General features: G+C 38.2%; 1 protein-coding gene and 1 long non-coding RNA gene across 2 annotated transcripts in view; one reads left to right on the forward strand and one right to left on the reverse strand.

The window, feature by feature from the left end:
- The window catches only part of LOC137467702 (uncharacterized), a 271,260-nt gene that overhangs the window by 173,139 nt on the left and 71,728 nt on the right, over window positions 1-26,393 (forward strand). The gene's annotated exons all lie outside the window — the stretch shown is intronic.
- On the reverse strand, window positions 10,874-13,588 carry LOC137467691 (uncharacterized). Its single transcript, XR_010995597.1, has 3 exons — window positions 13,481-13,588; window positions 12,238-12,330; window positions 10,874-10,914 (listed from the first exon to the last, which is right to left on the reverse strand). It is a non-coding gene; the product is annotated as an uncharacterized lncRNA (long non-coding RNA).

Here is a 26,393-nt window from a genome sequence, read left to right on the forward strand (position 1 = left end):
AAAATTCTGTTGAAAGTAAATAAATTCTATGTTTTCCAAAAGGACATAAATCAAAAAATGTGTAGAAAGGAGAATCTCTTTTAAGCAAGAGAGCCTCCAAATCCAATGCACTTACATGCTGAAGTTCATTTGATTGCTCTTGCAGCCTGTGGGCTTTTTCAGCATCTTTTCGCATCTCATTGCAACTCCACTGGCATTCTGCAAGCTGCAGGTGCAGTGAGTGGGACTCTACCTCTGCTGCATGAAGCCTTCGTGAAAATTCAAATATTTCTTGCTGCAAGATTGCTATGTTTCTCTGTCAGCATACAAAAACAAGTTGATGGGCTATAAAATCTGCTATTTTAGCAATAAAAGAAATCATATTTATGACCCAAGAAAATGAAGACAAAACATAATTTTTTCCTCCATCTCTAAAAGACATACACAAGGGCAAAAGTTTGAACCTGTCACCTACCAACCCTACCAAGGGCTACTGCAAATTCTGTTTACAAAGAAGTACTATTTTCACCTAAAGTCTACTATAAAAGATTATTGGAGAAAGAGTTTATCCTTTCATTTTGGTTTAAGGGAAGAAGGCTATCTTTACTGAAAAAGGATGGTAGACATGAGAAAGTAGAAAACCATAATAAAACATTTACATCAAGCCAAAAGCAAATTTGTTCTTATAAGCTAATACAGATCTGATAGAACTTGAAAAAAACCCTTTTACTTGGATACACTAAACCTCCTCCAAAAATTCTTTGTCAATAAAAGAAAAGACCTATTTACACCCTAATGTGTGACAAATCAACTTCTGAGTGTCCATATAGGGGTACTTCATTGTCATGGACTCATCACCAGCCTGAAACAAAATAAATGGTGCTTTCCAGGGAGCTTCTCTGTTGCTTCTGTAAACCTTCTGTTTCCATGAAGGAGGACTGTAAATCTGCTTACTGTGCTGGGCAGTCTGTCATACAATCCAGCTTCCAGGGCCTGGGCATTTACTCTGCGGAGCCCACGAGCCAGCCTCTGTATCAGGGAGTCCCTCTCCAGGTAAGCTCTGCACCCACAAGGTTTCCCTTGAACTGTCTCCATCAGTATGCTCAGGTTGTCCATCAGTTTTGCAAAGCAGTTCCTGGCTGCACTGATAAGGGAGTGTCCAGAAAGCCAGGAGCATGCATCTTTAAGAAACAACAGCAAAAAAGAAACATCAAGCAGTTTATTAGTTCCCATTTCTTGTAATATCATGTTCTTTTGCATTTATACAGGATGGAACCTGTAAATATTCAGAAACACAGAATACTGATTCTGAAACACTGTTCAAACTTTGCTTTTAAAGGATATGAATGAAAATTACTGAGAACAGCATGATCAAAGAAGCAAGTGCCTGTAACTGAATCTAACCACATTTGATTCAAAAACAACTTTTAAACCAACTTAGTGTTTAGCCTTCTGGAAAATGCATCACCTTGTCTTTCTCCTGCTATTTCCCTTTATTCACATAAATTATCCCTCTTCTAATATCCTTTTCTTCTGTGACAAAATTGTGGGGATTCTGAAACTAGAGATTAATAAAGAACCAGGGATGGCAGCAATGCAGATGAACCAAGGGAGCCTGTATCAGTTCTCACTGTAAATAAACTCTAGAAACACTTTCCAGCCTTCTGCTTCCATGGCTATATACAATGAAAGGATAAAATATCCTATCAGTTGTTAAAGAAAATGAATCTGTTCCAACAGTACAGAGATGTGATCATTCAGAGAATGCAGAAGAGGTTTACCATTTTACCCTGCAATAAAATTACTCCTTCAGGGAAAGAGCCCCACTAAAATTTGTATTGACTAGCTCAGGATATAACCTCGCATCAAAGGTGTCTATCATAATATTCAGAAATATCTCTTCAGAGCTATGATCCAGAATGGTTTAGATAAAATCATAAAAATGGAAGTGATATGACCACCCTGACTTATTTATTTTTTTAATAGATTTCTGCTACAACAATATACTGTTAGAATTACCTTGTTTGCTGAGAACATCATCTAGTTCAGAGATGGAACTGACTATTGCAGTATAGAGGTTAGAGCTAGTCAACCAGTCAAGTGCTTCAATACAGTCAACTCCTTCCTCTTCAAAACCTGGGAAACAGAATTGCAGCTAGCAGGATAAGTGAATCACTAGGATATGGCACACTGCTACCTCCAGCTCTTTCAGAAATTAACCAAAAATAAGCATATAAACAACAAATTAGTCAGGACAATTTAGACCGTTTTAAGCATGCTTCCAGAAGTACTAAAAAACAAAAAAAGTAGATGAACCTTCTAATGTGGAAAACATTTTTGATACCATTTATCCTTGCAGAGGGAAGTATAAACTGGTCTGGCAACAGAAAGGGGCAAGTAGATATAATCTCTGAAGAAAATTTCGAAATCCCATGCTAATATTTCACCTGAATCAGAAAACAATTTTTGTGGGTCTTAGTAGTAAATACATATTAAAAATTATTAAAATAAGAGGAGGAAATACCTTTTCTAGGGGAAAAAAAAAAGGTGACAGTTAATAATTCAGGAACATTGCAAGATATTTACCACAGAGAAGATGCTGTAGCACCTAGTTCTGAAATCCATAACACAAATATCAAAAATATCAGATAGTGTTGAGCTCATGTGCACAATTGCAATTTTACCTGTAATGCTTAACACATGACTAGGCATTTCCTCGTAGAATGAAATATGTTTGTCAAGCAACGTAAAAATTATAAATCCATAAATAATTTGTACAAATGTCATGAAATATATCTTTATGCCCCAGCAATAATAATAATCTTGCTTTTTTTTTTATTCCCTAACCATGTAATTTGACCTAAGAATATTTCACTTACGTGACACATGCCTGCCTCTGGATTCTCCCACACAAACTTGAATTCCAGTGCATCCTCTGGAAGCATCTGTCCAGACCAAAAAGGTACAAGAATATCGGGCCAGAGCCCTCAGCCTGTTAGCAGCCAGAACTGCAATCACAGCTCTTCGGAAGACATAAACCAGGTGCTTGGCTCTTCTCTGCCTCAGCCTGCCTTCGCCTTGGCTGTTTTCCACGTTAGTAGGGAGAGCATAAAGGAGGCTGATGATCTTCTGGTTCAATAATTTGTGGTGGTTCACCTGCTCCTGGAGAATGTCTCTTTGGCAAGACACAGCGCACAGTCTGCCGTAGAGAGGACACAGGGCCCCTGACAGCAGTGCACAGGCTGCCAGCAGGGAGGAGCGTGCCTTGTGAGCATTTGATAATGTATTTGTCATGGAACGGTTTTCATGGGCCTGTTTCTCGCAGGTTTGTTCAAGGCCATACAGTTTTTGCCTGGTTTTCTGCACTGTTTCTTCACATTTCTGCAACAGAAACAAACCAAACAAAACCGGAAGAAATATTAACTAGATAGTTTTTGCCTCGACAAGAGCAAAAAGAAAATTCTTCGTTTTGCCATTCAAATGATGCATTAAAGGAGTCAAAAATTCTTAGTAACGATGGTGATGAAAGTATTTCTTCTAGAAAACAATTACAGAATCAGATATATGAAACCACAGCAATGGTAGGGGGGAAACTGACATGATCATCAACTGCAAATTGGACTCCTGATTTCTAACAACATTCAGCAATATGGTGACAGCTCACAGAAGGTCCAACGCTGCTTGTCTGCCCACAATAGAGTTCTATGAGTTGACTTAACAATAGTAGTAACATCCTCCAATTTCAGAGAGAGCACTGCTCTACCAAGCAGAAAGCCAGTGTAAGTGAGAGGAAAAAGGTAAGAAGGCTGGAACATGAGACTAGACAGATTAAATTTTTCAGCATGCAAAGACTTCCAGCCCTGAAATCTGCATCAACTACAGCATTATTCTGTGAAGTAAGTTGCAACAACTCACAAATAACAAGGGACATCTATTTCCTTTATTCACAAGACTTTTAATTGAAACTGGTGTGAAGGAATGTGATGGTAAAGACAGCAAATGGTGGTTGTGGAATAATGGGTAACATTTTGGATTGCAGGATTGCAAATAACTCATCTAACAAGCAGTGAGAGTTTCACACTTTAAAACCACTTCTCACTGTAGTATCACTAAAGCAGAGTCATTACCACTGTTCTTAGGATCAGTACATATGCAATTAAATTTATCCACAGGTAACACCACATTACTGTTACTCCATACAATCTCTGCAAATGATGATGCTGAAAAAGTAGCTGCTGCCCTCAGAAATTCTTAAAAAAAGGAAATTCGATCTTACAGCTATAGCATTCTCAGAAAAAAAATACTACCCACTGTAGATGAAATCAGGCTTCTCATGACAAATGCTTCAAAAAAGTTATTTATTTCTTATTTTAAATGATGTTAATATTAGCACAGTGATGGGTTGGTTTGTTGTTTGGGCTTTTTTTAACTTTAAAAATATACTTAAATTCCCAAATGACCTTAAACTGCTAAGGGGCTTAAACGACTGAAAAAATCAATTAAATGGTACAAGAAAAAAAAAAAAAAAATTAGAAGTTCCCAGCACTATACCTGGGCTCTTGCATGAACTTCTGCAAGGATATTTGAGTACTGCTCTTCAAGATATTGCTTTTCTTTCTGCCAGCAATGTTCCTGTGCTTTTAACTGCTCAGACATTTTCTCAAAAGCATCCTCCTGCTTCTGCTGAAGTTCCTTCAGAGTGTCAGCCTTGTGCTTGCAAATATATTCTAGGTGAGATATCTGTGTGACAAGCATTTAAGAAGAAATTATTGTTTACCTTTTCACTTTGAGTCACGCACAGACTATTCCAGCATAAAATCTAAACTGTAATTTCTTCAAAATTTTCATTAAAACTAAATAAAACCCTTTTCATAGCAGATGAATTACTTGGTTCTCCAAACAAAACTGAAATATATTTTGAAACAAAAGATTTTATTTGGTTTCGGTTCTGCCATCCTTTTACCACCTTGTAGATATTTGTCACCTTCTTTGTAGGAAACCTGAGCCAGACACTTCAAACTTGTTTTTTAAACAACTCTGTTAAATTTTAGTCCATTAGTAAATTAGGAATCCAAGTATATACTTTAGAAATGTGAAATGATTGCACACAAGAAATCAAAACAGCATTTAATTTTTTGTTTTGCTTGGGGTTTTTTTGGGGGAGTTGTTGGGGTTTTTTTTTGTTTTTTTTTGTTTTGTTTTTTTTGTTTTTTTTTTTTTTTTTTTTTGTTTGGTTCGTTTTTTTGTTTGGGAGGTTTTTTTTCTTTTTTTTTTTTTTTTTCTTTGTTAAAAAGCCAAGACTTTCCAGATTATTATTAAGTTTTTAAACAAGTCCAGGGAATTCTAGCATAGAGAATGTTTTCCTTAAAAATAGCTCATGAGTTTATGATGTGTTTTCAACAAGCATGAAGGGATACACTCTTGTGGTTTAACACTTCACCCCCCATGCAAATTAAATAGAGGCATGAACCAAGCCAACAATGATCTCCAAATGCACACACCTGCACTTTGTTACTAGAAAACATCAGCAAGACACATCCAGATAGATCACGCTGAGCTGTAGGAAAAAAGGTTTTGTGCAACACAGTCTAAAATCCCAGAAAAGCTGCTAAGTACATGAGAAGAGCCCTAGAGACCTCACAAGCAGTCTCAGTAACAAGGCTTAATTAAAATGCAAGAACAGGAAGACACAAACCCCAGAAACACTGCCAACAATATCCATCTCCTTCCCTTCCCATGTCTTTCCTTCTCCCTTTCCTCTTCTACTTCAAAAGAGAAATAAACCAGAAAACAAAGTCAAACCCTGAAGAGTGGCTTAGCTACTCTCAGCTTAGTCTCTGAACCCAGCTGACCTATTTTAACAGGGTTTTATTTTTCCTAAAACCACAAGGTTTTCTGGCAAGAAAGGCCACATAAGCTCACTTGCATTCATATCACTCAGAAATGTACAGCTCCTCCTGCACACAAATACTGACATGTTTTAGAATAGGTATTTCCATTGTGTTTCTGAATAAAAATGTCAGAATCCGAAAGTTGCAATTAAACAGAAAACCCCACACTGGCATTCTTTCAAATAGCACATCTGAATCATAAACACATAATTTAAAGATGGTATTCCTGGAGAAAGTGTATTTTGCTATGGATTATGGTAAAACAAAGACTTGCTTTATGACTGTAAATGACTACATTCTGTGAATTTCTTCATCAGTAAGATGAATTTATTATCTTTTAATGAGGTCCCTGTGGCTGGTATCAGACAATCCTTTCAGAATGTCCTGCAGAGAAAGTGGAGCTGAGAGACTTGATGCACACTCCAGTCACATCTACATGCTCACAGCAACAGCATCAAGCTGAGCAGTGGACCAGCCATAATTAACGGTGTTCATTTGTTAATGTCCAAATCCTCTTGGGGGGATGAATATCACTCCTTTTTCTCCTTTTTAACGAGCCTGCAGTGTGCACAAATGTCACTGAGCTCCGCAGAGGCAGCTGATGCCTGGGGACACTCACCCTCTCCTTAGCCTTGTGGAAGTTCAAGATCAGGGCTTCAACATTCTCATGCAAGAGAGCACAAAGCTCTGTCCAAGGTAACTCTTCCAGGGCGACCTCTGAATGTTTGGCAAGCACATGGGCGTTTGCCATGCTCTGGTATAAGTTTAGGAGGATGGACACATCCCTCTGGAACACAAAGAAGAATTCGTTGCTGTAGCTGGGCAATGTTCAAATCAAAAGAGATGCATCACATGTGCAGTAGCAGTGCTGCATGCAGCTGATAACAAGGCCTCAGAGCTCATTCTCACAGCTTTCCAAAATTCCTGTGTTCATTTCTAATAATTGCTGCCATAATATTGCATAATCTTACAGCAGAGTAAGAAAAGCGATTTGACCAAATTTATCTAATTAGACACAGTATGCCTATAAAGTATGTGAATAAATCCCAGTCCTGTGGGGGCCACAACATTGACCTGGCACAGATAAAAATTTCTGTGCTCTTAGTGGATGCAATTCATTCTCCCTTGTTAATACTCTGATGTGCATTCAAACTGTGCCCCCACACAGCTGCACAGCACACAGAAAACTGTCCAGTTGGCTAGGCAGCACAACACACTCTAAATTCCTTTAAAAATTTGTTTTGCATGGGTTATATATGATTAAATAGCTGGCCAAAATAGGCCTACAGCTCCATCAGTCACACTCCACAAGCCATGCCTCATTTCTTTACAGTGATTTTAATCAGTGGCATAATAAATTGATTCAGGTTATAAATAAATAAGCATGCAGTAAAAATTCAATTCTTCATAATGTTAGTGCATACAAGTGACTTAGAAACTTTGGTTAAGCTAATAGAAAGCTGTTTCTCAAATGCCATGAGGACAAAGTATGTAAACAACCGTAACAGTACAGTCAGAGATCAAGATAAGATTCTCAGACTAGAGTGGAAAGAACATATTCAGGGAACATAAAAGTGGTATAAAAGATGAAAAAATACTGTATAGGCCAGGAGAGCAGGAAGGGAAAACGAAGGGAAGAGAACACACTGACATTTTCACACAATTTTGGCATGGGTATAGCGAGGACCAACAGCAATATATTAAATGTTACCTCTACTTAGTTCCTGCTACAGTCTTCTGCTTTTTCATTTTGGGAAGCAAAATCAAAGCTGTCTCAATGGAGTAAACAGGATCACATACAGGTGATCACTCCTGCTTCCCAAACACATACAAACAGCTTTGGGAAAAATACAAAGCCAACCAAGGCAATAAACATTTAATCTCATAAGGGAACCACTAATACAACTCTTCCGAAAATGCGTATTTTTATCCTCTGCTCAGGACAGTCCTGTGGTTTGAAATCTTTTGAATAAAACACTTGAAACAACCAGCTCTGTGAATATGACAGTGAGACAATCCTGTTACTTTTAACCTTTCAGTAATATAACATTAATTTTTAGTACACCTTTACATACTGTTTCCATTACCAGAAATCTTGATCCTGAATGAAATCTTGTACTGAATTCTTGTCATGTATGAGATATAGTTTACTAAGGAATACAGATAAAAAGGAAAACTCTTACCACAGCAACAGCTAGCAAGCACTTAAGGTTTCTAGTAGAACATTTTCAGCTTGTAATTGTGTTTCGTAGTTATAAATAGCAATCATCAATGCCTGTAGTTAGGCCAGACAGTTGCTCTTCTCTCTATGTATTCCTTTTGTGCCTGATGAAATTACTTTTTCAGGCTACCTAGGCCAACAAATGCCTTTTAATACACTAATACTTGCATGGAAGAAGGTGTTCTCCCAAAGAGGAAGGAAAAAGAAGGTTCTGATTTTATTTTTCTTCAGTTTATGAATTACAGGTCTTCCTGGGCAGTGGACAACACTAAGACAAAGTGTGGACTAACTGCATCAGCTGAGCAAAAGACACCCACAAATCTGAAGACTCCCTTATGCAGGTCTCTGCTCCTGTCAACAGGGAACAGACCTCAGGTACCTTCCATGCTCAGAGCCCTGAGAGAGAAAGAAGAGAAGTTTCCAAGCCACCACCACCAAAAGTTAATATTGCAAAGAGTAGGAACAGAGCAAATGTTAGCACACAATGAAAGGAGAGATTTTCTACACATGCTAAGAACTTTCCTTTGCCCCTGCTGCTATGTGAAAAGATGGCACAATTGTTATTCAGGGTGTAGCTGGGTAAAGACAGCAGAAAGGCCCAAAGTGGTCATATAATACATCCAATGTGCCAAATCCACAGCAAAACAAGCAAAAAACAAAACAACAACAAGAAATCCACTCTGCTTCTCCAGCTGAAAGTTTGAAACAATTTTCAAGCAATTTTTACAGTCAAATACTTGCACTAAAATGAAAAGGGTGTATGAAATAGAAATAAACATTTCTACAATGGTAGCTAATGAAACTTGACAACAAAGTTTGGTAGAAAGGCAGAACATTCTTTACATGAAATCATAATCCATATCTACAAAATGCCTTCTTAATTCGGAATGCCAGTACATCCTACCCAGACTTAAAAAATTAGCTTCTCCAAGCACTGGTTACATTTATGCATGTAATAAATTCTTAAAAAGGTAGCGTAATAACAAACAGGGTAAGAGAATGGCAGAGTTCTTCCACAGCTCAGCACAGCAAATGCAGCAAATCCTCAGCACACTATATATTTTGACAGTATGTTTAAAAACACCTAAACAATGTGTGCCACGGGGTTTTTTTCCTTACTATTGAGCCTTCATGCAGGGTGAAGCTGGCTGTAGCATCTGCTAACGTCCCAGAGGATTCTTCAGCTTCCTTCCTTTCCTCAGCCTCGTCTCTCCATTGCACACTTAAGGATGAACGCTGTCTTCGTAAACTGGAAAGTTTCCACAATAAGATACTTTAACCAAAATTGCTTTTGTCAAATGCACGGTATTCTTTTAAAGGATAATCAACGGATATAGCAGATACCACGTTAGCACATCACATGGCTTCTGAAGCTGCTTGCCTTTCTTAACTGAAGGAAGAAATTTATATTCCTTCTAAGAAAGACTTGTCAAGTGGTTATGTTTTCAGTTACCAAGCCATGTATCATGCAATTCAATAGATTCATATTTGGATATGGCCTCAAAATTACATATAGCAAACAGAATTCTTCCTATTTTAAGTAACACAACAGTTCTCATGTCTCACATCACGTCTTGCACCATCAAACCCGACTTCACGTACAGTTCTCGCTCCTAAGGTTTCCACATGCCTGACTCTACTCTGGCATGACTTTTAAAGCAGACTACCCAGAATTTTAACCTGTTCTTGTACTGTGTCAGTCAGGAAAACAAGAGCCTGGCATGACTAAAAAGGCAGCTGATGAGGAAACTGCAAGGCCAAATAACAGCATAAAGGAGACAGAATCAGAGACAGGAATCCAAGGAAGAATTTTAAAAGATTGCCTGAGTATTTAGGCATGGTGCCAGGAAAGCCAAAAGCGTGCTTAAAATTTATGTTTGCAAAGGACGACAAAGGCTTTTCCAGCTCAAGTTTTAAGTATCTTACTAAAAAACATCTCTGTAACCATGAATCTTGAATGAGTTGCTCAGGAAACTTCCTTTTTTGTAGGAAAACCAGTTTCTTTCATTCTCTACTACTCCTTGTGTGAGTAAGTCAACATAAACACCTGTGTATGCAGACCCATAGAGTTCTAGGCTGAAAGAGAGGTCACCCAAGCTCTGTAACCACAGACACAGCAGACTGTTACCACACAGACACTGTGCTGGGCAGGAAACATCCCAAGAGACTTCCTCGGCTCTCACACTTTTCAGTATTTTTTAACCATTTAAAGCTTTCTACAGCCATTCAAAAGTTGAAAACAAAGATTATCCACTATAAATGATACACAGCTTCTTGACAGGAGTCTTGGGAGATTCAACTGAGTCACAAAAGTGGAAAACAATCTCTTCATAATAAGAATATAGAAAGAATGTTGATAGAATGTATACAGAAAAGCCCTCTTTTCTAGACCTGCTGGCTATGTTTTCCTACACTCACCCCAACCACCACTGGGGGCTGGAGCCTACCGTAACTATGATTTTCAAAAGTTTTGGTTTGGCAAATAGTCTGTAACAGGCCAGTTATTATCTGTACCCATTTCCTGTACCTTTGGTTGACATGGGCCTGTTGTTAATGGACTGCCAGGTTCTGAACCTTTCCTTTGGTTTGGCACATTGTACTAGATTTTCTGCTGATGGAAAATTGCAGGGAATGGAAACGACGAGTGGTACTCAAGCTGTCTGCTGCCATTTTGAAACGGCTTCAAAAGGAAACTTACACTTCTTTTCCTCTTTCGTGTGCTTTTTCTGACTCTTTGAAATCTTTCCTTGCTACCCCTGAAACAACTTCTCTCCTGCCATGCTGCTCTTCATTCAAAGTATCTTCAAGTTCTTGAATTCTCAACTACCAAGTGATAAAAAAGCAGTTAAAAGAAGTTAGGAAAGACTACCATGGTCTTCAGCGCTGTTCACTGTTCTGTTCTGCTTTTTACAGGTGAATGTCTTCTATTAATTCTATATGGACTTAGAAAGCATTGAACACATGTAAAAATATATTAATACATAGAGTTCAAAACGGAGAGAAATAGATATGCTGACCAAAAGCACATTTTGTTGTCCTTTGATGGAGTTTGGATTTTGCTGTTTTCAATTATTTATATTACTGAAGCTTTCCAGGGGAGTTCTATTTTTTTTCAGTAGACTTGTGAAAGGATGGGCTTAACAGTAAAAGCTACACATGCACTCAGAACTAAGCTCATGTGGAGCTTGTTCATGTACATGAACAAGAAGACAACCTTACCAGTTCTTCACCTATAAATCTCTAACTTCAAGGAATGCTAACCTTACAGCTCCTTTGTATGTTGTAAAAGTAGAGAAGGAATCAAGAAAACTGAATCATCACTACTTAATCATCACTTCAGAAATCCAAGAGCCTGTACTTAGAGAAGGTCATAAGAAAATAACTGACTGAAGAAGTGGCAGTGCTTGTTTGTGTTCCTCAGAAAACAAGGGGAAAAAAAAAGATGATATTCCCTTTTGTTTTCTCATTTAGTGTTTCAAAAGTCCAATATGAAGGCTTTGGTAGTCAGTATGAGACCACTCAGCAATCATCTTACAGGTTTTTCACACTTGTTTTCTAAAATACACCCTCCTAAGTGCTTTAATAGATCAAACCCTATGTGGTACAGTTTAATAACACAAGAATTTCATATTCAGGCATACATATGACATTTTTTTTTTTTTGTGTATTCAAACCTCTCTGGTAACTGCAGATATAATAGCTTTGAAGCTGAAATGTACTCTGAATAATTACATTTGGAACTGCAGTCTCAGGATGCATTAATATCTCACACCTAGAGAAGTTGGATGTATGCACTCTATCCCCAAAATTACCTAAGTACCCATTGCAAAGATATAGGACAGGCTATTTGAACAGTTTAACTATTGTGAAACATTTCTTTTCCCCTCACTGTTTCAATACTACTTTGAATTCTCAAACGTAAAAATGAGACATTTGGTTTTAATATTTATTCTATTAACTTGATAGTCCCCTGAAAACAGGAGATATTTTTCTATTATCTTTTACAATTTTGACACTCATTGCAAAAATCTATTCAGTGTTTTTAATGGAGCAAGGAAGTCTTAGCATTTTTTGAAGATTGTACATTTACAAGTTCATCTTCTGTTTTACTGCAAACTTCTACCAAATATTTCATTAAAAGTTTACCTGCATGGTTTCTGTAGTGCATTTACATTCTGTATGTGCTACTCTTGCTGCTGCAGCGTTTTCCTCCAGTTCCTTTATTTTCAGTGTAGCTGCCTAAAAGTACATTTTGAAAACATTGAAGTCCAGAAAGATGATAACATCGTGCAAAGACAACTTTAATTGTTCCGTTTATTAGGTCTCCATAAACCAACCTGTGGTATCGGAACAACTTGCACTTTGGAACTGTGAAAACTGGTATCAATCAATAAATAAAGGAAAACAATTACATATCCACAATATTAAAATAAAATTTTTGCTTAGTTAAAGAAATTGATGTAGGATTATGTTCTTGCTGCATTTTTTATACTCACAGATACCTATCTTCATATAAAGGCCTGGACATGGAATTTTAATTGAAAAAATGCTTTTAGCAAAAGCAGGAACTACAGAGTTGCTATAATAGAAATTCACATGCAATTTTAACTACACTGTTTTCTATCCAGAAATATCTTTTCACTTAAGATTGATGACTGATTTGAAAAGAACAATACACCCCAAAATTAGTCCTGCCTTCAAGTGATACAACAAAGAACAAAAAAAAGACATTGATATTAAAAGTCATTTAAGACACCTGAAGTTAGACAGATATAGGTGAAGTCATTGATTTTGGACAGGTAAAGCAAAAGAGCAAGTATGTGAGACTGAATCTGACTCTAAGCACTTCAGTTAGGGAAATATTAACTGGAAAAAAAATAAATAGAAATACAAGCTGTTGGCAGTAAATTTAAACTCTGTATAATCTCACACATTCTCAAAACGAAATAACTGAGAAACAGAGATCTGTGGAAGGCCTGTTAAAGAGAAAGTCACAGCACAGAGCTTACCAAACCTACTCCACAACAGCATCAGCCAAAAGGCTTAAGCTTTTCCTCCTCCCAAAAGACCTATCTGCATAACATGCTTTTATTAAAAAAAAAAAAGGCCACAAATCCTGCACAAATACTCCCTCTATACCTCCACATTGCTAAGAGCACTTTCCCAGGGACATCAAGCTCTTCCCATCTGCTGTTAAGACACCAGTCTCAGGTCAGGCTCGCAGCATTCACCTGTGAATGCACCTTTCCTGCGAAACTGATGCTCCACATTTTGTTAATCAAACACAAGGCACACAAAGTCTACCTCAGAGGTTCCACCCCTCAAAAATGAAACTGCTCAGTTGTGCCAGTGCTTGCTGAGGCTCCCAGCAGCAGGCAGAAAGCTTTACCTCCAGTTCTTTGATGAGCCTCTCCTGCTGTTTATCCTTGAAATCCAGGCGGTCGGCCTGGAGCCTCAGCATCTTGCTGCAGCCGTGGTGCTCAACCTCCCTATCATTGAAATTCCCAAGCATGCTTTGCAGGGCAGCATTAGTTTTCTAAAGATACACAGGTAACTGAATAAATAAATACATCAAGAGGTACTTTTACTAAGATAAAGTACTGCAGTAGAGAGTTCAACAGAGGAGTGGAGGCCGCATCAGAAGATGTTAGAAGTTTAAAATCGAAGATGCCGGCACATGTCAACAGAAGTGTTTACCCAACAGCAGACATGCTTTTAACTCACCACCAAGAAAACTCTATTGGCCCCAAAATCACTGTGAACATGACCTCCTGTGGTAACACTAAAATCAGAGCCAGAGCTCCACAGGAAATCTCTCCCTAAGAGTACAGCCCTTCCAGTCTCTTCTGTCTCCCAACTCAGTGGCAAAGATAGAAAAAGGGTGCATTTGTTGAAATGGCACATGGGGACAGATGTTCATTTTTTTCCTGATTTTTATTGTTAAAACTTCAAATCAGATGTTTTTAAAAACAGTAACTCTTACAGACTAAATAATTTTAATTTCTGCTATTCTGGAAAGGATTTTCTTCTTTCTAGAAATCGAATTACTTAAAAAACCTATTAAATATGAAGTCCTCAGTAGAATAAAAAAAGCTGATCCCCACATCAATTTCTGCATACAGAAATTGAACTAAGCTACAGGTTGGAAGAATCACTGACATTACTGGACTCTGTAGGTCTGTGACATCACTGCTACAAAATCCCCACAGTCCATATGAATTTGGACTAAATTTAAGCTAATCCTCTAGCTGTGCATGTCCAGCAAGACAGATTTCTTCCCTTTGGAATGCAAAATCAATAAAGAAGTAAATAAATAAACCAAAAGTAACAATTTCTATGGAACTATACCTGGAAAGATATAGAAATATTTATTTTTTTCAGGTTTATCTTCCAGATAGTAACAAAAGTGAATTGGGAAACGTGAAACAATTAACAGATAGTTTGTTGTAAAGTACTACCAAAAATGTTAGAACTTTTTATACTGGAAATGTGATTAACATTTGCAAACTAAAATTGTCATGAGTGTATCAAGCTCATTAAACAAGTCAGCAGGAGCTGCAGAATTTCAGAGTTTTGAGGATTTTTGGAACTTTTTGGAGGCCGTATGACTGTTTAAAACTCTGTATTCTGAGGGAAAAAAGGTGAAGGGATAGCTGTGTAACCACGAGGTGAAGCTATTGCCCTTCCCGTCGAACTCCAGCCCCTCCTATCCCGGGCCAGGATACACCCAACAGAGCTCATCATGAATCTGCCACAAAGCAGAGGGAGACTTTTCCTGCGTGTCCCAGAGACACGTCTCAGTGCTCTGTGACTCCACTCCCATGCCTGCCTCAGCATTTTCCCAGCCAAGTTCAGAATTACAGTTTATGAAGTGCAGTTTTCCCAGCCAGGATTTGCCTACATGCTCAGAATCCCACTTCTCTGCACGTATTAAGACCACAATTAAATCTCTTTAGCTTTCATTTATAGCTCAGAATAACTAAAGGAGATTTCAACCAAGCCTGTAAATACACAACACACAAGACTGCAACGCATTCAAAGTCATAATTTATAAACCCACATGTTTCTGATGTTTATCTGACAAGTTTAAATCAATTAAGCTTTCAATGCAGTCAAGTCCAGATGTAAGATTTTTTTATTTCCCGGAACTTTATAACTATACATGACATAATTGTAGGGTGATGGGCAGAGGAGCAGCTACAAAAGCAAAGGGGAAAACCGGAACGTTTTTACTGCTGAAGGCAGGTTAGGGTTTGGCACCTGTTAGTGAATCACATTTGCCTTTCAGAGAGTTTTGAAAGTTCTGAAAGACTTCTGAGTTCAGAGCCGTCAAGATTCTGAAAGCCTACAGCTCACGCTGCCCTGTTTAATGAGCTAGATATATTCATGGCAATCTTAGGCTACTCATGTCAATTACATTTCCTAAAATTTGGTAGCTTTAATACATCTACCCAGAAAGCCTCTTCCTCTACAACCACTGGCAGAGAACACTGCCAGGGAACTGACAGAGAACACAATGCCCTGAGCCACACACTGCTCCTTTTGTCCTTTTTCGAGGACAAACATCACTTGACAGAGCATAGCGTACTTTTTCAACGTTGATCTTTTGCTGCCGCATTAAACTCTCTGAAGGCAGCTTCTGCAAAACACTGTACACAACAGAAGGCAATACCCTTCCAGAGCCTCCTCAAACCAACTCAGCCAACCTACTGTTAGCCAGAACTCAGAGCTTACCCTGCTTGCAGCTGGCAACTTAAAAAAGAAAACTCTATCTAAAAACAGGCTTCTTCACAGCCTGTATCTTGCCCTACCTTTATAAGAATCAGCTTTGAATAAAAACTGACTTGTGTTGCTGCTTGTTTTGAGAAGGATCTTAGGTCCTGTCCACAAGCTCCTCTCTTGACCACTGTGTACTGATAACTTGGCTTAGGTGTTTACCATGCCAGCCAGCCACAACACATTCCATCAAAGCCCCAAACCAGTGTTACACACTAAGTGTAACTTCATAAAGCTGTAACCTTCAGGACTATTCTGCAGTATTTAGCTATTTGGGGAATTTTTTTCCCCTTAAACCAGAAAAACTCCAACGCACCACACACTTTGCACCAAAAAACTTTCAGCCAGCATCTCATGGAACTTTCCACCTTTTCATATATCATACCTGACAAGCCTTTTCTGCTTCAGTTTTTTCTTTGAAAAGGAATTCCAGTTCAGCAAGGTGTACTCTATGCATGTTATCCCTCTCCACTGCAAATCTTTGTTTCTCCTCTTCCCACTGCCTCTGAGCACTTTGAACCATTTTCTCAGTCTCTGCTGCTTTCTGCTGGTATTTGTCATTGAGTACTGTTGTTCACAAAAAAAAAAAAAAAAAAAAAAAAAAAGAGAAAGAGAAAAATAGCTCTGCAAATAAGCATGTTCAGAAAAAAAAGCTATAATGAACCTAAGTTTGTCTGTGTATTGGGATATCCTGTGACACACTGGAACATTAACACTTTCACGACAGAGAAGCAGCCACATTTTGTCTTCCTGTAGCATCTTTCACAGAAGGTCATGGAAATGCTTTGGAGATTTCTACAAATGAAAGCTCTTCTCCCTTTGGAAAGGAATAAAAATTCAACTCTTTCAAGTGAGGCCTCTATAGCATGGGGAACTTAATTGCATTTTTCTGCAACACTTGGCTAGCTTATTTCCAAATATCTACGTGAAAATTTAGTCTGTATCAATTCATTTCAAGCTCAGTTTAAGGAACGGTAAAGACAGATACCGGCCACATGAAAAAGACTCTAGGAAAACCTCAGGCAGGTTGGGTGAATGAGCAAAGGTTTGGCTTTTCTGGGGAAGTTTACTGCTGCCCAAGTGATTTAAATCTTCAGCCCAGCAACTGCCCCAAGACAGGGAAATAGTGGATCTACTTCTCTGTGAAAGCTTCAATGCCAAGGAAAAGTTCTTTTCCTAAAAGCAGTTTTACTAGGAACTTTGCTTCATTTCACAATCTCAGCCAAAATATTTTGTATTAGCTTTTAATGTTGCTGAGTACAGCTAGCTATGTTGACATTTATGTGATCACCACTTTCTAATAGATTTTTACTTCAAACTCATCCCATTCTTCTGAAATTTCTTCCTAGCTGGAGAAGGGTGAAACAACCAGAAGAGACATGGTGGGAAAACACAGAGAATTAGTGGACACAATGATGGGGAACACCTGTCAGATGTCAGGAAGTCGAGCCTCAAGAAGAACAGCGGAAAAACAGTTTGGAGAAAATACTAAAGACAGGGCACAAGTGAGGTGCTCTGCCCAAGAATTTAAGTTGAGATTGTATGAAAAACACCACACGAGGTGAGCAAGGCCCCACGAGACCAGGAAGAAGAAGCGGTAAGTTAAAAACTGAAAAAGAAATGAGAAGCAACACCACGACTATTTGGCTTCTTTGACATGTGTCACGATAAAAACAAAACAGGAGAAAAAAACCCCAACAAAGAACAAAACAAAACTAACAAAAAACCCCAGCCAAACAAACAACAGTTTGAGGAATTTAAACCAACCGAGATTTTTGTAATTTGTGTGTTCTCCAAATGAACGAAAGTGCAGATTTCTTATTATCTTTAAAAAAATCTGGCGGTATAAGCGCACTTGCAAGTTTCAGAGTCTCCTTCCATCCTTGCAAGGTTACAAAGTCCAGGAGTGCTCCAGTCTTTTCAGTGAACACCAAAGGTTCACAAATACATCTCCTGTACTAAATTTAAAGAGTATTAGACTTACTTAGGTAACAAAAAAAAATGCATCTCCCCAGCTTTTAAGAGTGAGAAATACCTCCCTGTTTGAGAAGGATTAAGAAAACTGGAGTTTCTGAATGCAAAACTAATAGGGGGGAAAATATGTAGGTAAAACCCCTCCTTTCCACATACTCCTATCATAACACACGTTATTTGTATAAAAACAAAACCAAAGATGACATGAAGAGGCCAGATATGAGCAACGAATAGCTAGAAATATCTGAAAAGGTGAAAGGAAAAAGCAGCACAATGAGAGCTCTTGGGGGGAAAGAAAAAGTTTTTGGAAAGAATGTAAACTAATAAACAGGATTAGATTTTATTTTTCTTTTCCCCTGAAATGTAGAGGGAAGAACTGCTGGCATCGTGATAAGCAGGAAGTGGAGAGGGACACCTTAATTACAGTTCTGTACACACCAAGGGAAGGAAGAACAGAAGGTAAGGAGCAAGAGGGAAAAAAAGGAATTTATAGGTTTAGCAGGTTATATTGAATTCATATGAGACAGCAAGGGCTTTCTAAACTCTTAGGAGCTTACAGAAGCAGATGAGCAAGACATGGGAAAATAAGAGACTTTCAAAAAAGGCTGTAACCGTAAAACCTTGTGCAATCTCTGCTTGCTTTCGTGACTTGGGACTGATGTAGCCTCTGGTCTATGATTTTGGGGTTTCTATTACCTTGAAGTTCCAAAAGTTTCCTTTTAACATCCCACAACTCGTCCTCTGCAGAATGTAGCTGTATATGAGCCTCTTTTCTAGTAAATGACCTTGCACTCTCCAGATGCTGATGAAGAGCTTCTCCTCTCTCACGTGTCAACCTTAATTTCATTTTTTTTTTATAGTGAGATATCTAGAAAATAAATATTTCAGAAATTGCATTCACAGCTGCCATCTTATTCCATCTGAATTTGAAGTACAGTCCTGAAACTGCACATTTTAGATACTTTTTTTTTGCAAACTGATCCTGTTCCCAGATGACTTTCATGTACCTCGAATATACCTCTCTGTTTTTCCAAACATACTCTGCCTTAAGAAAATAAAAACTACAATTATATTCCACAGGCAATTTTCTGGTAACTGCATTTAGCCACTAGAAAAGCAGTTGTGTTGGGATACTAGATTATCAGACACCTGGTGACTCACTATGTGAACACAAACTTCAGTCCAATGATGTCCAGCAGTCATAATAGCAGTTAATAGCAGTATGCTATTAAACACGACAAACAGAACAAAGAAAAGGCTTCCAAATGGCTCTTATCTGGTGCAAGAAAGCTAGTCTAGTCACTGCTGCCAAAAACTGGACCCAGGAAAACACATTCAAGCCATTTGAATGCAAGAAGGTGGAAAGTAAAACATGCACTTCTTCAGAACATCTACAAAGCAGCAGCCTCCTTATAACCAGGAGCTCCAGTCGTGGGAAATAACTGGACCCCATTACAAAGGTTTCCCCTGATGCTCTTGTGGCAAACTGGTACCTAAATGAAGCAGCAGTGAAAAAATACTTCATTAAAATTTTCTTTCATTTGAATTTTATTACTGCTCTAAGTAACAATTCTGCTCTGAGGAGTTTGTTAGGGGCAGCTGGTGTGGGTGCTCATTCATCTGTCTTCCACTAAATACAGCCAATAAACCAAGTTTGTTGTTCCCTATCCGTTTATTTAGAGATTCCTGCTTCTCCCACAGTGACTTGCTCTTGTTGTGCTCCCACTGCTCCATCAGTTGTGGGGTGATTCTGTTTTGAGTCACCTGATGAGAGGATTATTTCAAGGAAACAAATTACATTTATTCCAAGGGTAAAATAAAGCAAACAAACAAGAAAAGTCCTTACCTCTTGATTGCGTTGATTGTGTAATTCCAAATTTCTTTTCTCCAGCCTATGGAGTTTTCTTCTCAGATCTTCAGCAGCGTCCATTTCTAGTTGATTTCTATCCTGAGACAACTGGAACTCTTCTATATCATTATCTGAGCTGAAAAATGTGTTTTGAAAAAACATGAGCATTCCTTTGACATTTGAATGCTTCTTTACTTCAATTACCCAATCATGGGTCCAGGGTTTTAAACCTTCACGTAAGTAAAATTATTTGGTGCAGTTTTCACTTTACTATTGCTCTCTGAAGGAAGGATTCTATAGAATTGCGCCAGATGATAAAGATGATATAGAATTGTGCAAGATAAGAGAGATGTGGCAGCAGGGACTTTAAAGAGAGATTCACCTTGGATTAACAAAGTTGATTTAAGCGTAACGCATTCATTACTATTTTTCAGGATCTTTGTTTCTGATAATGAACTTCCTTCATTTTTGATAATTAACTTCCAGGAGGCATAAAAACATAATTCCAATTATGCAAGTTAAAACGACTGGCAAGCTTTTTGTCTCCACAATAAGTCTCATTTTTTAACATTAGTTACTGTCTCAAAACCATCTCTGTCATGAATCAAATGCACAGATGTGGGAAAAAAACCTCTCTTTTACATGCTTTGTCTTCAGAGATACATTCAAACTACAGACATGCAACTGATCACAAACACAACACAAATTGAAGGTTTAGTCCTCCAAACTGCCCTGTTCTATCGTAATTTCCACTACTATTGCAGTTAAAACAAAATCTACTTGGCAATTAACGAAATCAGCCCTCAAGCACCGCAAACAATAACAATAAGAGTCCAAACCAAGTTTCTATACGTAAAGTGAAAAATGCATACAAAGAATATATAAAATTGTATATATACACACTCACACAAATATGTATATATACATATAAATAAGTATATATCAAAAAGTATTCATTAACCTGTTGAGTAATTTTAAGTGAAATTATTATAACTTCAAACTGGAAAAGTTTTAAGTTTTAAGTTATTTCAGTTCTTGAAAATCAGTGTTTACATTATTTGATATGTTCATTTTGACGTTATTTTAAGTATGTAAGACTGCAATAATTATTTTCTCCAGACAAAAGTGCAAGAGTTTATGGGCAATACATGTGAAATACACTGATAAAAGAAACATGATTAAATTAAGCACTAAACTGGTATCCTATATTACAGAAATAGAAATACTAAAATACTTTACCTTTGTCTACATGAAGTATTTTGTACAGAAATAACACTGTACTGGCATTTAATTAATAGCTCTTTCTAAATAAAAAGTGACCACTTTATCTATAGATTTGTGTCTAGGCACAATTAACGTTTTTCATGACCAAAAATTACCCAATGACATATGTTTTCACATGTTTTTTTTTTTGACTGGCCAAAGAGACACAAGTGCCATCAACAAGGGGGATCGGTAACTTAGATTAAATCTTGTCTTTAAAGACATTACTACTATTAAAGAGTGAAGTTTCATTTTTTTAGCTGCCGACCATAAATATTTTATAATTGAACAAATACTAAGTGTGTTCCCATTTAAAAAGAAGACAGACTTCATCTGTCAGATCAGAACATCTATACGTAATCAGAAATTGTTCCACAAGGTGCCATCTTCTTAACATATTTGATGTATTTAATAAATGTAGGAGATAATAATCATTAAAACCTGCATGCACTGCAAGAAAACCACAAGCTCATTATTGGTTTTCAGTACTTACTACCAGAGCCATACTCAGAGCAAGCAACATGACTCAAAGAGCAAGAGATCAACAACAATTAAAATCACTTTTTTAAATGCAACTCAGGTACTGCAATAAGAAGATTTGGAAATAAGTGGAACCTGAACATCCAGAGCATCTATAAGCTGAAGAAAATATTGTTTGTGCCCATCATGTCATAGCTTTGAGTGACTGTTTTTCCTCCCTTTCTGGGGAAAACACAGAAGAAATAAGGGCAAGTAATTTTATATGGAGATGATGAACGAACTGCCAATCTCAGCTGAAAATAGATAAAAGCCAGGCAGCACCAAGGGGGAAAAAGGAAACCCAAACTGAAAACTGGGGAAGACTTGGTCCAAGAAACACGGGTGATGGAAAGGGACCATTTATTTGGTCTGTAGGCAGCAGGAGAATCATTTGCCTTCTTTTAACTTGGTGAGATTTACCATTATTTTCATGGAGACCACACAGAATGAAAGCAAGAGAATACCCATTCTTTGTAAAAACCTTTAAGGCTTTAATTAAATTACATTGGTTTGTATGGCAGTGAGAATTAAAGAAATCTGTTTCTTTCAGCTCTCCTACGAAATATCCACCAACAAAAAATCATAAGGGAAAGACACATAAAAACTTACTCATAGGAGAAACTAACTATGCAATTAACTATTCTGCTTAACTGAATCTGTGGGAGCACTGTGGGGGAGAATAAAAAAAACAAATCTATACCATGCACAAACGATATGACACCACAAGCATTAGTAAATTAAGGATGCTATGGAAATGAAAAATGTGTATTAGAGCATTAAAACAGAGAACATAATACTAAGTACTGGCAAAAAAAAGCATTAGACACCTTTTGAAATAGCTCATGCACCACTTCTGAAGTCACAATACAATTGATGGAAACTTAAAAACATATATCAGAAAACCCTGATTTTTTTCTTAGTATAGAACAAAAAAAAAAAAAAAAAAAAAAAAAAAAAAAAAAGCCCCAAACCAACAAAAACAAATGAAAAAATCCCCAGCCAGCCCGTGCCAGCACTGTTGAACTATTGCTTATGTTACCCACTTCATTTTGGTTGTCTACTTACACATTTTCAAATAAAATAGAAACCAGCCCGAAGAATTTTTGTTTCTGTGATACTTTCTTTAATTGTCACAGCACGGCCAGCAAATGCAGGACTTTATGAAAGCTTCCTACTACTACCACTTCTAGGAGATTTTTCCTTCCATCTTCATGTAACAGCTAGAAGTGCTACAGCCATAAAGCTCTCAGAAGATTCAGTCAAAGACAAAACCACACAAAGTCCCTGGAAGGTTTCAAAGTATGCACAATTTGCAGTCTAACAAAATTCAGAGAATGTTTTCTACATCCATTTTCATATATTAGTAGCTCATTAACCCTTGATATTGATCTAAAATATGTTTTTTACCAACTACAGCTTTTAATAAGACACCATTTTAGCAGGACTTTAAGAATCTTCTATTAAGCACATGAGCAGGTGAAATAGCTCTTGAGTTCTACATTGCAAGAAGGTATTTTGTAGCTCAAAACCTTAATTCTCAGTGTTCAGTTCACAAGTCTGTTGGTTACAGTCAGCACTGACCATTGCAGAAAAGCAGCTTTTCACTACCTTCAGTTCCACAGCTGGCAGAAAATGCAGAATAATTTTGCAATTTAGAGAAATGTTCTTTCACTTACTACCTAGCAGTGTAATTTTGCAAAACTTCTGCAGCTCAGGGAGCAGACTGCAGTCTGATTTTCTAACCAAAGTCTGTATTTGTGGAATTTTGCTGTTCCCATATAACAGGCAGTTTTGTACAGAAAAAAGAGAGACAAATAGTTTGTGTCAAACTCTTATAAAGTTATAAAACACAGGGGTCATGGTAAGACTTACAGCCAACCTCTACCACCTCAATAAATGTGGAAAACCCTCCTGTGCCTCCTGGGCAGTGCTCCTGTGTGCTGGCAGAAACTATCTCTACCTCCTGATGGCTCTATGACAGCTCACATCTACCACACCACATCTGCTTCCTGCTCAGCACTAATTGCATCATTTCAGGCATCTAGAAAATAAATAAGCCACAAAAGCAGGAATTAAACTGCTACACTTAAAATCCAGAACTGGACCTCACCAATCAGCTTCCCAGGAAGTGATGTTGTCTGAAGGGGGTGAACTCATGGTGTCCAAACTGCGGTTTTTTTACGTCTATAAACTGCAGAGAATTAAGAACATAGTTAGCCATACATCCTTTTACTTGATGAGCTTCAGAGATAAGCCTCTTCTATATCATAAAACCATCAAGGCCACTAGCAGAGACATGCTTTACTTTATTTGTCAACATACTAAAATACTGATCTTTTAACCACTCATACTACCATTCCACGTGAACAATTACCACAACTTCAATCTGGCATCGGCTTAAGAAAATAGAATTGTACTGCTAGTCCTCTAAGCCTGAATATCGTAGAGAAATAAATAAATATATATGTAGCAGAATATCCACCGTCAGAGTTTTCAGAACACCAATAAAAAAATGTTATGGTTGCGTAGATTGAACTACGTTCTCTTAAGCAGATTACAAACTCTGCTTCTCTTCAAAACAATTCTACACAATTCTAAGGGAGATAAACAAAGGTACAACGATTTTTTAAGTAGATAAAATATCCAAGGTTGCCTGCCTAACAGAACACTTGCTGTGTTAAAGGCTGCTAAGTCTTTCACAAATTGCACAGAATTTTTGCATGAAGATGTAGCCCTGAGAACTAAGAAAATCATTTTTCACAACATCATTCTTTTTATTATTGCAACCTACACCAAACTCTCATAATGCAAACAAAATTGTAGTTTCATAACGCTTATCAAGAGTTAAGATCAAAACAATCAAAAAACAAATCATTCAAACACAATCAAAATATCAATTTTTTTCTGTCACATCCACATCATTCTGAAGTTTTAAAACTTCTTTCAATGACTCTGAAGTCACATAGAGGAAAAGAAAAATCTAATTCTGAAGAGTGTCACCCGGGAATGCTAAAGATTTTGAACATGAACTATTCCTCTGTTAAAATACCTATCAACAGCTTACTAGCACACAAAGGAATAAATTCAAAAAGCATGCTATTTCACATAGGGGGAAAAAAAAATTCCAGTGCCACGGAGCAGCTTGTTGGAGTTCCGTAAGTAAACAAAACAGCAGAGGAAGCTTTTGCTTGGGGAATTAGGTTTGATGTCTCATTTAAAACTTGTGTCAGTTTCTTCTTGCAAACTTCTGAATATATGCTGATTCTTCAGAATAGGCCACTGATTTAGATATGAGGAAGAAATTGAGGGTGAGGGTGGTGAGACCCTGGCACAGGGTGCCCAGAGAAGCTGTGGCTGCCCCATCCCTGGGAGTGTCCAAGATCAGGCTGGACAGGGCTTGGAGCAGCACCCTGGGACAGTGGAAGGCGTCTCTGCCCATGGCAGGGGGTGGAACAAGACGACATTTGAAGGTTCCACGACATTTGAAGGTCCCCGAGACCGCTCAAGAATAAATCTAACCGTGATCTGAAGGGGCACTAACTTAGAACTGGCAAAGCCCGGAGCGAGTAACAAATCCGCGGTGAAGCTGCAGAAACTCATTGGAAAGTCTGCAGCGGATTTCTGGAGCTGTCCCGCCGGTGCTCCTCCTCCAGCATGACGAGCCGGCACCGCCGCAGGAATTCCAATGCTGGGACCAGCGGGGAGCCAGGCGGGAATTCCGCGGCTGCCATGGACGCGCACAGTGACGTCACAGCTCCCGGAACGGAGCGCGGCTCCCGCCTTCTCTCCGGCCTCCCAGACATCTTGCAAGGCTTAAGGGCTCCTGACGGTAAAATATAACTGCAGGAAGTGAAAGACCGACTGACACCAGAGCCAGGCTGAGACTGCGTGTCCTCAGGGCAGCGCCCAGGTTATGGAGAGGAACAAACAGCCAGAAAGTTTTGAATGTCTGTGGACCGAATTCAAAGCAGGGGCCTCTCTGGGCCACAGCAGCACATCTCCCGCGATGAGGAGGGAGTCAGGGCTAGGGAAAGGTTCTCGTGAAACCTCTCAAGCCGAGAGATTTCGAGCCCCATGTGTGAGCATGTGTGTCAAACAACAACTGAATAAAACCCACCTACAGTTCCCTGGGAAAGAGCTCTCTCCTTCTCCAAGCACTGCTGTACTTTCTGTGGCTGCGATTTTAAAGTTCCTGTTAAAGTCTCTGTCTGCACACTTAGCGTGCAGATGGTTTAACTCTTTGCTGGCTCCAGCCACGGTATCCTGAGCTTCTTTCAGGTTTTGTCTTACAGCACACATCCATCAGGATACCTGGGATATATCATTCAAGACTGAAGGTTTTGATTGCAAGAGATAAAAACTCCACAACATTCCACACTCTCTGGGATAAGTCTCAAAACTTCATTTCTCCTTTGTGACCTGATCTTTGTAAATGGCTTTCAGTCGTGGTTTTGTTAATTCTGTGTCATGTACCTATTTTAAATATATTGTGCCAAACAAAATAAGCGGGGATGGAGGCTGTATTGTGTGTTGTTTCATTTCTTCCTTATTATTCCAAGAGAATTTAGTGCACAAGGTTGTGATTGTAAAACAAATAAAATAGGGAGTAAGACAACAAACTAACTCCATGGACAAATCACGGTCACAGAAAAGTGAGGTTTAAATTTGGATATCTGAAATAAAGATTGAGTTATAAAATGCAGACTTTCTCACAGTTGTCTTCTCTTTCCTTTTATGAAGAGAAGTTGTCAGGTCCAGTGCATGGCCATGCTGTCTGTCTTCTTTTAGAGTTTCATTGAAGACTTAGCTTTTATCTCCTTCTTCACTGGAGTGCAATTCTGGTTTTTCCTTTTAGTCCTGTAGCTGTTGCTCCTATTCATTCCAAAGGGATCGTGCCTGATGCTTCCAATGTAATGCATTG

This window comes from Anomalospiza imberbis, unplaced genomic scaffold (genome assembly GCF_031753505.1).
Source record: "Anomalospiza imberbis isolate Cuckoo-Finch-1a 21T00152 unplaced genomic scaffold, ASM3175350v1 scaffold_76, whole genome shotgun sequence".
In the NCBI taxonomy this organism is placed as follows: Eukaryota; Metazoa; Chordata; class Aves; order Passeriformes; family Viduidae; genus Anomalospiza; species Anomalospiza imberbis.